Here is an 11,094-nt window from a genome sequence, read left to right as displayed (position 1 = left end):
GCTGTAGTAAAAGGTTTTTCCCATTTTGCCCTTAGGCTTATTTCCAGTAGATTGATTTAACCTTTCGTCCACACTGTTCTACAGTTTCCAAACAGTGCTTGCAAACAATTGTAAAAACCAGCCCTGCGAGCGAAGACACACTTTTTATAATAAATGTGTACTTTTAAAACCCTTTTTGAGATTTTAAGAAGAAACACGTCACACATAGCCTACAATAATATGACAAGAACAAAGGGATACAAACAATTCACAGTACAAATCATATGCTTGGGAATTAAATATAATGTACAAACATTAATTACAAAGACAGCAAAGAGAAATGTTTGTCTTGATGGCTTTAGAGTTAGTGCTAAACTACAGAGCTCGATATATTGATTCTGGATTGTCTTAAAAACTGAAATTTTGCTGGAGTGAAAGTGATACTTATATCAACAAAGGAAGATTGACAATTACATTTACATTTATTCATTTAGCAGATGTTTTTATCCAAAGCGACTTACATCGGTTACAGTTCTTTACAATGTTATCCATTTATACAGCTGGATATTTATTGAGGCAATTGTGGGTTAAGTACCTTGCCTAAGGGTACAGCAGCAGTGTCCGAGCAGGGATTGAACCGGCAACCTTTGACTACCCTAGTTTTCACTCTTTATCTTTGTACCCATGTGTTTCTATCTAACACATGGGAGCAGCACAGTGCTGTTGCTGTGATATCAACATTGAATAGATATGAGTGGCGTTTTTTTCCCCGGAAGCATTTTACATGGCCTCGGAAAACTGGAGGTGTGCTCCTGCCCCAGGTATGACTAACGGGGAAAAAACCACTGGGGAAAAAAGCTAATGCCACATACCGGGGATAGCTGTTATTGCGCTAACAATAGCTATTCAGTGTATCGCAATGGCTATATCACCAGCCTAGTTGAGCCATCACACTATGTCCATCCAGCCTTTGTTTTGCATCTTCTTTATTTTGGGTGCAGGTTCTGGGTCAATATTTCATTGTTCAGCAGTATGAACCACTTGTTTCCAGAGCTCTTCAAAGTAGGTTTCATCCCTACTGTCTTTGAGTCTGTACAAGAGCTTCAACTAAATCCACAGCTAAACCTAAATCAAGCTTTGGACTGGAGGGCATCAAAAAGCCCAGTCAGAGTGACCAGAAGTCCTATGAACCGCAGGTCCATTTGAGATAGCAGGCCTCCTGCTTCAACTGACCTATCACCACTCTTTTCTTCATCTGTTTCTTCAAGGACACAGATAATAGGAGGCAGTCTATCCAAAGTGACTTACATAGGTTACAGTTCTTTACAATGTTATCCATTTATACAGCTGGATATCATTGTACTGGATATTTACTGAGGCAATTGTGGGTTAAGTACCTTGCCTAAGGGTACAGCAGCAGTGTCCGAGCAGGGATGGAACCGGGAACCTTTCGGTTACGAGTCCTACTCCTTAACCACTATGCTACACTGCCGCCTAATTACAATGCATGAATCCAACAGATCCCAAATGAATATGAATAAATACAAAGTCATCAGTCACTTTATGTATACATTTTGCAATCCATCAAACATCAACCCATCAAACCTGGCTGTATGTACAACCCAAAACTGCATTATTGTTTCATCATCATTGTTACAAACAGAGCAATGTGTGTATTTATTTTAAGTGTGCCAGAGTTTGTTTGTAATATGTGTGAGGTATTATAAAACATACCTCCCTCACATTGAGGCTGATAAGCATATAACGTTTGCTTAAGTGTTTTTTGTGGAGAGTGGCCGCTTAAACCTCTTATGTGGGAGATGCGCCTAGATACATGTATTCTGACTTGACACTTAAGTTTATTTCTCTCTGCAGCCCTTCCATTCAGGAAAAAGTCAAATGTGCCACAGTAACCATTGTGTATAACAAAAGCATTCTATTTCTGGATATGGCTTTGTACACACAGGGTACCAATTAACTGGATGAATATATTTATTTATATGAAGTGTCAGTTATAAATTATTTGGGCACCAGTTTGGGAATTTTCCTAGAACATTTAAAGAATTTACTCAAATTAATCCGAAATGGGGAGATATTAAATCTGTAAAGACAACTTCCTGAGTAATCAAAACAACACACTTCACAAACACAAATAATATAACACAATATTTACAAAATATAATTTAAGAAGCAGTGTAGTGAATAGGTATTCTTAAAGATAAAGAGAAGGAGTTAAAGACATTGAGCAAAGACACTGAGAATATTTCAGACTGAACTGTTATACTCAGCTTGTCTGGCACTGTCCTCAGTTGGCAACAGCAGGTAGTTGCATGTGGCTTTTCTCCTTCTGCATGCTGGGTAGGGCTTTATTGCTGGCCTGGCTGTTCAACATGGGCTAGAATAGGACACGGCTGGAATCCTTGTTCCTTTTTGAACAGGAGACTGGGCTCTCATTCTGGGTCTGGATTAGCTCTGAGGTTTTCCACTTGAGCTAAGGTTCCTTAAAAGTTTCTTACACATCAGTTCAAACACAACTTGAATTGTGCTAAATATCCAATCACACCTTCTATGTAAACTCTTTCTATTGTATTAGTTTTTAAAATGACTGATCGCATTATTAAGAAATGACAGTTTTCCCAAATTGAAGTAAAAAAGCCATATTTAATAACAAACTAGCTACCAATAATTTCAAACCCTGAACTAGCCAGCTAACTAACCAAGCTTGGTCAGATATAGCAAAATGGTTCCTTTACAACCAACTTTAACTAGCTAACTAATACAATTTAACGTGGATGTTTTGTGTTGATATTTTATTTACCACTTGACTTTACTTGTACAGACCTTCATAAAACTAAACACAATTAGAAACTAAGGACAATTTCTTTCTCCTGAGTCCACACAGTGCATTTTCCACCACATCTGTCAAGTTAAATATGAATTAATGCTATATACTCACATCTGAATGAAAGGCCTAGCTAGTCTGTGCTTTCAAAAATTAGTTAAGAATTGAATGCCAATGCCTCCTAAATTATAGCTGAATAAGATCTGTGTGTTAAATGGCTGTTACATGAAAATAGTTGCATGATTTTGAATTGCTGTCAACTTTGTGCAACTTGGTTGCAGCTGAATAGCTGTGTAGTTGCATAGGGTCATAGACAAAGCAATCACAGTACAAATGTGCTGAAAGCAATTAAAGTTGCATGTAAATTGCTTCTTGTAACATCCGCCTATTTCATGTGCTGTTAATATTCTGATGAGTTTATAGACAGAAGAACGTCATTTGTTCAATAGGGTTAGTAGTACAAAGACACAAATATAAAAACATACATTTATTATAGATATAAACTAGATTTGTGTGCATTTTCTGAAGAAAATGAGACATGTGGTTGCCAGTGTGCATTACTGAGCATACACGCAATTCGAGTTGCCGTGTGCCATCATCCCTCTCTGTGTCTGACTCTGTGAGCTCCCTGAGACAAAGGAATATGTACACATGACTAAGAGCGGAGACTGAACTCAACAACTGTTTTGGCTCAAAAACCGCTAATCACAGTGTTGAACTGAAGACATTGTGAGAATCCAAGTGTGCCTCTAGCGTGGCTCTATTTTGATGTATAATTTATGCTTCTATAGCCAGAAGGAGATACAGCTGGGAGTAAAATCTCTTTCCCATTCTTTGTCAGCAGCTATGCACACCTGTGCCTGATTGGTTGCTTTGCAACATTCCAAAGCAAACTGACACTTGACACCAGCCATCTGTGATTGGTTGCGTTACAGCAATTTAAATGTCAACTGTCAAATCAGGTCAGAGTGATGGGATACCAAAGTCTGAAGAAAGGCTCATATCTCAAAAACTGTACATCACAGCTCTTAGATGAAAACATTGTGAGAATCTACACACATTCTCCTCCCATTTGATGTGTAATATATGTAATATAAGTCCCAGGGAGGGAGAAAAGACTGTTTTAAAAGTTTGTGAAAGATGAGTTGCTATCTGCCTCAAAATACTACTCCAGACAGGAACACAGGAACATTTGGAATGTTGCCAAGCAACCAAAATTGAAAACCAAGTGTCATTTGACACCACCTGTCTCTGATTGGCTCCATTGCAGCAATTGGAATGTCAACTGTCAAATTTGGTCAGAGTGAGGGGATACCAAAGACTGAACAAAGGCTCATAACTCAAAAACCATTCATCACAGAGTCACAATTCGTAGAGATATGGCAGTTTAAAAAAATATGTTTTCAAACATGGAAGTGAAATACTCCTGTTGTACTCTTGCCTATAGTTTTGAATGGGGGTAAAATTACAGCAGTCTTTTTTAAGCCATCATCACAGCACTGGACCAAAGACATTGTGAGAATCTGCACAGGTTCACCTCTATTTTGATGTATAATTTATGCATGTAGAGCCAGGATTCGCAGAGAGATGGCAAAAAAGTTTTTTTTCTTCCAACACCAAATTGAAGTTGCGAATTTGTGTGCATTGGGGCTTGCCATCTCTCTTGAAAAGTGTGTAACTCTAAAATCCTATCTCTTTTAATGGGGGTAAAATTAGAGTGGTTTTTAAAATAAATATCGTTAAAACTATAAAACTATGAATTTATAAATGTACAAGCACACCAATGGTGTTGCTTTGAAAAGTTTGTGAATCCACACTAATAAGCTGCAAGAAATATAAACAAGGTATAGACTCTGCCCTTTCTTAGAGAAAATGCAGCTGCTAATGTTATAGCTAGCTAGCTGGTTAGTTTCACAGCTAGCTAGTTAACTAAGGTAAGACAGTCAAATAGACAACTAGATAGCACCGAACATATTAATTTGCATGCAACTAACTTTAGCAATGGTGGTTACATTTTTAAGTAGATTTCAGATACACATATTGTTCTTGCTGTTTTATATTTTGTTGTAAACATAGCTGAACAGAGCTGAAGCTGACATCTGCACTGATTTGATTGCAGTGTGATGCAGGCTGATCAGGAGATTCAATCAAGTTGAACAGTGACACTGATTACGCTTTATCTTTAGGTCAACCAGTGTGGGAAATTCAGATTCAATTTAGTTACGTTATTGAAAACTGCATTAGGTGACTCAGTGAGAAGTGTCAGCAAGCCCCGGATACTCTTGCTGTACATGAATCTAAGTCGGTTGAAACTTTGTTCACTCCTAGCTATTTATAACAGGAAATTAGAAAACAAATTTGTCACCCTGTGATGAATGTTACACTTCATATGTGGTGATTTCATGTAAGCTCCTATTAATGTATAGTGTGAATATGGTACATGTACCTCTAGTACCTTACTCTTACTCAGATTCTCTATTTTCATAGGTCATGCTGAACAAAGCCAAGGTCTTGCAGTTGGTGGGATAGCACAAGAGGCTAGACAAACATTGACTGGTGCAAAAACATCCAAATAAGGACACATTTCTCTACCTCTGACAGCAGTTGTGACCTCACCTGTAGCAACGTAAAACCAGTTACAGGTTATATAGCTCTGACATTGGTGCAATGTGTTGCAGTCACATTCTGAAAGCTCTCCACTAATATTGGGTACTGTTCCATTTCACTCTTCTTTAGTATAAGCATATCCATTGTCTGCATGGTAACCATAACCATAGTAACAGGTGGTCTCAGCCATTGTTCATGTCCTCAAACCACCAGTCATAAAAGTCCTAAGAGGGAATGATTTGAGGGACATTGTTAATTGTTTCAGGGATTAAGCCCCACATATCACAAAATAATATTTTTACAATTGCAAGTGTTATTCTGCTGAGGTTGACCACAAACTGCAGTTCTGGGATATTAATGTAGAATGGCCTGGAAGAGTGCATGATGCATGGGTGGTTGCCAACTCTACCATTTTCTGTAAAGGCCAGTTTGGGAGACTTCTTCCACCACTGACTGAGGTGGTTTCTGTTCCTATTTTAATCATAGCTGATGCAGCCCATCCTCTATTGCCATGGGTTCAGACACCAAATCCCGAGGGACTATGGATGGCGATATTTCCCCAGTAATAGTACGTTTGCTCCAATGATGTGCCGGTCCAGTCAGAGAGACTGAGGGGAAGTTGTTGAAGTTATTTTAAAAACCTAAAAAAGATTTGAGGCTTTTGAGAAAACATTCAGGGCTGAGACCCAGAAGCCACCCCCCCCCCCCCCCCCCCCCCCGCTCCACCATTGATCACCATCTGTTGCATGCACTTGTCAAGTTAAAGTTGTTTAAAATCACAAAACAAGATCATAAACACCTCAACATGTCATGGCTACAGTGTCCCTCAGTACGTAAGGAATTTGTAATCAAGCTGAAAAATTGCTTTTTGATACTCTGCAAAGTCATCAAGGCTGAAAACCTGGACGTGGAGCAGCACTGGGACTCCATAAACAACACATATGTTGAGTCAGCTAAGAAAATCTGGGACACTAAGAAGAAGAATAAAAAGAAATGATAACATCTAGCATGTGGCAAAAAATAAACAAGTGGAAAGAGCTGAAAGCCAAGATTCTAATCGCTAAATCACCCAGAATCAGAACCCACCTGCAGAATGCAACTCCAAGGACAAAGAAATAAAGAAAAGTGCCAGGCAAGACAAACAATCCTAGTTCAAGTTCAAAGTTTTATTTTTCATATGCCAAGGTACAATGTACAGTAAGCAGTGAAATGATGGTTGGCAGCAGGGCAGACTATGCAAAACTCACAATAAAAAAAAAATATTTTAAAGAACATAACTAAGGAAGATATACTATAAAGAGAAGAAAGAAGCTAGATAGGAGTAAAAGCTACATATACAGCTAGGTCAGAATTATACCACACTGCAGGATAAATGACTGAGATACCAGTTAGCATACAGGGTGGTGATTGTAGATACACACAAACACACACACACATATATATATATATATATATATATATATATATATATATATATACTCCAGTATGGGCTGCATTTAGCATTCTGATGGCCTGGGGGAAGAAGCTCCTACGGAGTCTCTCAGTATTGGCCTTGAGGTTGCGGAGGCGTCTGCCTGACCGCAGCCACTGAAAGAGTGCATGGTTTGGGTGATGGGGGTCTTTCATAATCCTACCGGCTCTGGTGCTGCACTGCCTGGTATGCAAGTCCTGGAGGGGAGTTAGAACAGTCCCTGTGGTGTGCTCAGCTAGTCGCACCACCCTCTGTAGGGCCTTACGGTCCTGTGAAGAGCAGTTATGAGGAAATTTGAGTGCTCTTTATAAAATCACAAAATGCCTCAGTGGGAATAAAGAACAAGAAACCCTCTTTCCTCATCAGAAGTAAATCTGGCAGGCATCTGTTCTCAACCATTGCAGCACCTCTCATAAATCTAACCCTTAAGACAGCAAGGGAGCCAATGAAATAGAAAGACAACAGTCGGCCTTCAACAGACTGAAACAACGCTTGTGTTCCTTGCCTGTTCTGAAAAGTCCTGACTTTAATAGCAGGTTTCTAGTACAGGACTAGACTAGACATCAGCTGTTGGGGATTGGGGCTGTCCTGGCCCAAGAGAAAGAAGGTGAGAAGCAACCACTTCTTCATCTTAGCAGAAAGCTCTTCCCTCAATAAAACTGTTATTCCACCATAGAACAAGAGTGTTTGGTGATCAAGTGGGTTCTGGATAGTCTATGCCAGTGTTTCCCAAACCTCTCCTGGAGGACCCCTTGTCCTGTGTGTTTTAGATCTCTCCCTGCTCCAACACAGCCAATTCAAATGATCAACTCGTTATGAACTCCTGAAGCTGCTTAATAACAAACTGATCATTTAAATCAGCTGTGTTGGAGCAGGGAGAGATCTAAAACATGCAGGACAAGGGGTACTCCAGGAGAGGTTTGGGAAACGCTGGTCTACGCTATTTCTTTCTCCAGTCCAGATCCAACACACATCAGGCAGCCAGAACATCTGTGCGTATCATACTTTTGGGTTTACTGTAGGATAAGCTAGGGGTGGGCGATATGGCAAAAATATCGTATCACAATTTTTTTCAGGCAGGATCACGATCTTATCACGATTCTTTTTCATGTTGGTTTTTAAGACTATTTTGCAAGTTACTGAACAGTACAACCAAACTAATTTCCCTACCATAAATCAGCTGTTGTAGCAAAAAACTGGACGTTTTGAATTTTGTGTTGAATATTGTCGCTGCATTCGGAGTACAGCCGTGGAATGGCTGTGTTGGAAAAATATTTGCAGCTGGATATCTCGTACCCCGGCTCAACTATTTTTAGCAGTCTTTTGAAGCCCTCATTTTCCACGGATATGGGAATCATATCCTCAGCCAGGTAAAATGTCACTGCATCAGCTACCTCTTTCCAGCGCTTTCTCATGCCTGTTCCAGGAGCGCACATGTCCATTGTGCAGCCCCCAGGTGTATCGGTTTTTGCCCTGGAAAAATTGATAAAAAAACCGATAAAAACTTACCGGTCACAATGTCCGGTAATAATGCTCATACAAAACGTAGCCTACATTTTAGCAGCTAATGTTGAGGTTTTGCTCAATCCTTACTGTTTGTTTTGCTTAATCGTTACTGTTCATTAAATAGTCAAACTGATTTGAGGTCGTTGTCATTCTCTGTCAACCTAGGTGTACATTATATTTGCGTTTGTAACATTGATTGTTATTGCAACGTGACCGGTAAGTTTCAAATTTGTCCGATAAAATAAATTCTTTCCGGACACCGGACCGGCAAGAAAAAATCGGAAACCCTGGTTGGCGCTCTTAGATTTCCGAACACCTGCCGTACTCCTACATTGCCACAAGGAAACGTGCGTACTCCAAGTTGGAACCTGGCATGGAGCTAAGTACTTTTCCACGTCAAAGACCGTTTTTATAAATCTGAACTTTGGCGTGGATTTGACTGTACGCATATTCTAAGATCAAATCTGTGCGTAAGAACGTTTTATAAATGAGCCCCCTGAACTAGGGCCGGCCCAAGCCTTTATGGAGCCCTAAGCAGAATTTGATTTGGGGGGCCCACCGCCTAGGCACCGATAATGCTATTGACTATTGTCAATTAGTGATGTGTCGGTCGTGAACGAGTCGGCTCTATCAGCCGGCTCTTTTACGTGAACGATTGGAGCCGGCTCCCGTCTGATAATACAATACAGAACAATAGGATGATCTTTTCGCCACACTGCGCAGTCACAGGCACTCCATGCGCTGACTGAATGCTAGAATTGTAACATTTATGCACGAGGACCAGATGCACTGTGTTTAGTGTTTGTAGCGAAATGCTAATTTACAACGTTCAATATAAATAAAACGTTCAATACACACATGTAATAGTGTTTGATGTTTTTACATTAATGTTTTTATTCCAAACTTAATGTAGCCTAAAATATTGGCATTCTGGAAATTATAAGGTTTAGTATAATTACATTGAATGATTTAAGTGATTATACGTGCACACATGCCAATCATAGGTCAAAACATTGCTAAATTTGGCTGAATTATAAAAGCCAGAAGTGGTACTATATGATCCGGCTCACTAAAAAGAGCTGGAATTCCCATCACTATTGTAAATGCTTGATCATTCGCACGGACTGTAACCTAACGTTAGTCTGACTGACTGTGCTTACATGATGGGCCGTAGCCAGAGGCAGAGCAAAATTTTAAAAAAAAATTCAAAATTTTAAGTGAGGTCCAGAAGCATAAGTAGCATAAGCGGGTATTTTATAGCTGTACATTTTCTTCCCAGGAAAATTTGTAATTCTAATAGGCTATTGTATACCAAAAATGTAGGCTAAACAAACATTCCTTCTTTCTTACCACCAACTCACTTTTAAGGAATTTTGAATCATTCCTGTAAAATCAGTGGGCTAGTCCCTTCTTGTGAGCAAAGATGTTTCTGTTATTGACATGAATGGGTTAAAAAAGACAGCGGCCCGAGGTGACCGACGTTAGCTAGCCAATCTTAGCTAGTTAACCTTGATTAATGCAAGTTAATTGATATAGCAACATATAGTAGGCTAACTCTGTTGGACCACATTGCACAGGTAACGTTAATTTTCAAAGCTGTCGAATTATGAGGATAGCCAGTGCTGTAAGATGAAATCACACTGACAAGAAGTTGAGTACCAGCCAGTGCTGCGCTTGTGATTACTGATGACGTTGTTATATTTTGGTTAACGTTACAAGCTAGCTTAGCTAGCATTTTCAGAGACATGTGACAGTTGTCTCACTGTTGCTTGGCAACAGAGCTACGCGCTGCCTACCACTCTCTCTCCCATTCCTTCCTCAGCAAACAGTCTTTCTAAAACTTTTAGGCAGGCTGTTCCTGAATCATTTTTTGTCAATTAGTAAACCACACAATGCAGTATTATATTTAGCGTTTGATAACAGTGAGCGTTAGCTAGCATTAAATTACATTAGCTAACGCTAGCTAATTAGCTAGCTGGATAACGTTTATCTGATACAAAATGATACAATTTCATTCGGAAGCGCTGCTGTCCCACAGCAGTGAACGGACCGGTTCAACAGATATGTGAACATGATAAATATGTAACGTTAATATTTACCTAGAGTGACCATATTTTGGTTTTCAAAAAAGAGGACACTAGTAGTAGACACTAAAATGTTACTCACTGCTGGTAGGCTCTCGTTGTTCTTATCCCTCCGAATATAAGATGTGACAGAAACACGGTCGCTTATCACTGAGGAATAAGTTCTAATTGGCTGAAATAAGTCTTATCTGGCCGATCGGTACGACCACAGGGCCGACAGAATTCGGATTTGTTGACTGTTCTGCCTAGGCTGTGTTCTAACATTAGCCTAATAGATGCGTCGGCAGGGGCATTTATAACGATGTGAAAACACTTTCGTTCACAAAATAAAATCATGTTCATTCACACACACTCACACACACACATAATGCAAAACGTCAGTCTGAGAGGGGAAACATTACCGAGGTCCAGACCCCGGCGACCTCATAGCCGGCTAAGGGGGTGCGTATGAAAATGCAATTACTGTCCGTGACACCAGCTCTGACCCTCTGGTGGCCATGGGGGCCCTAAGCAGGCGCTTAGTTCGCTTATGCGTCGGGCCGGCTCTGCCATGAACACTTGCCCTTCCACATTTTGACCCATTCATTCTTAAACAGTAGCTGATT

This window comes from Megalops cyprinoides, chromosome 2 (genome assembly GCF_013368585.1).
Source record: "Megalops cyprinoides isolate fMegCyp1 chromosome 2, fMegCyp1.pri, whole genome shotgun sequence".
Taxonomy (NCBI): domain Eukaryota; kingdom Metazoa; phylum Chordata; class Actinopteri; order Elopiformes; family Megalopidae; genus Megalops; species Megalops cyprinoides.
This window is presented reverse-complemented; position numbering follows the sequence as displayed.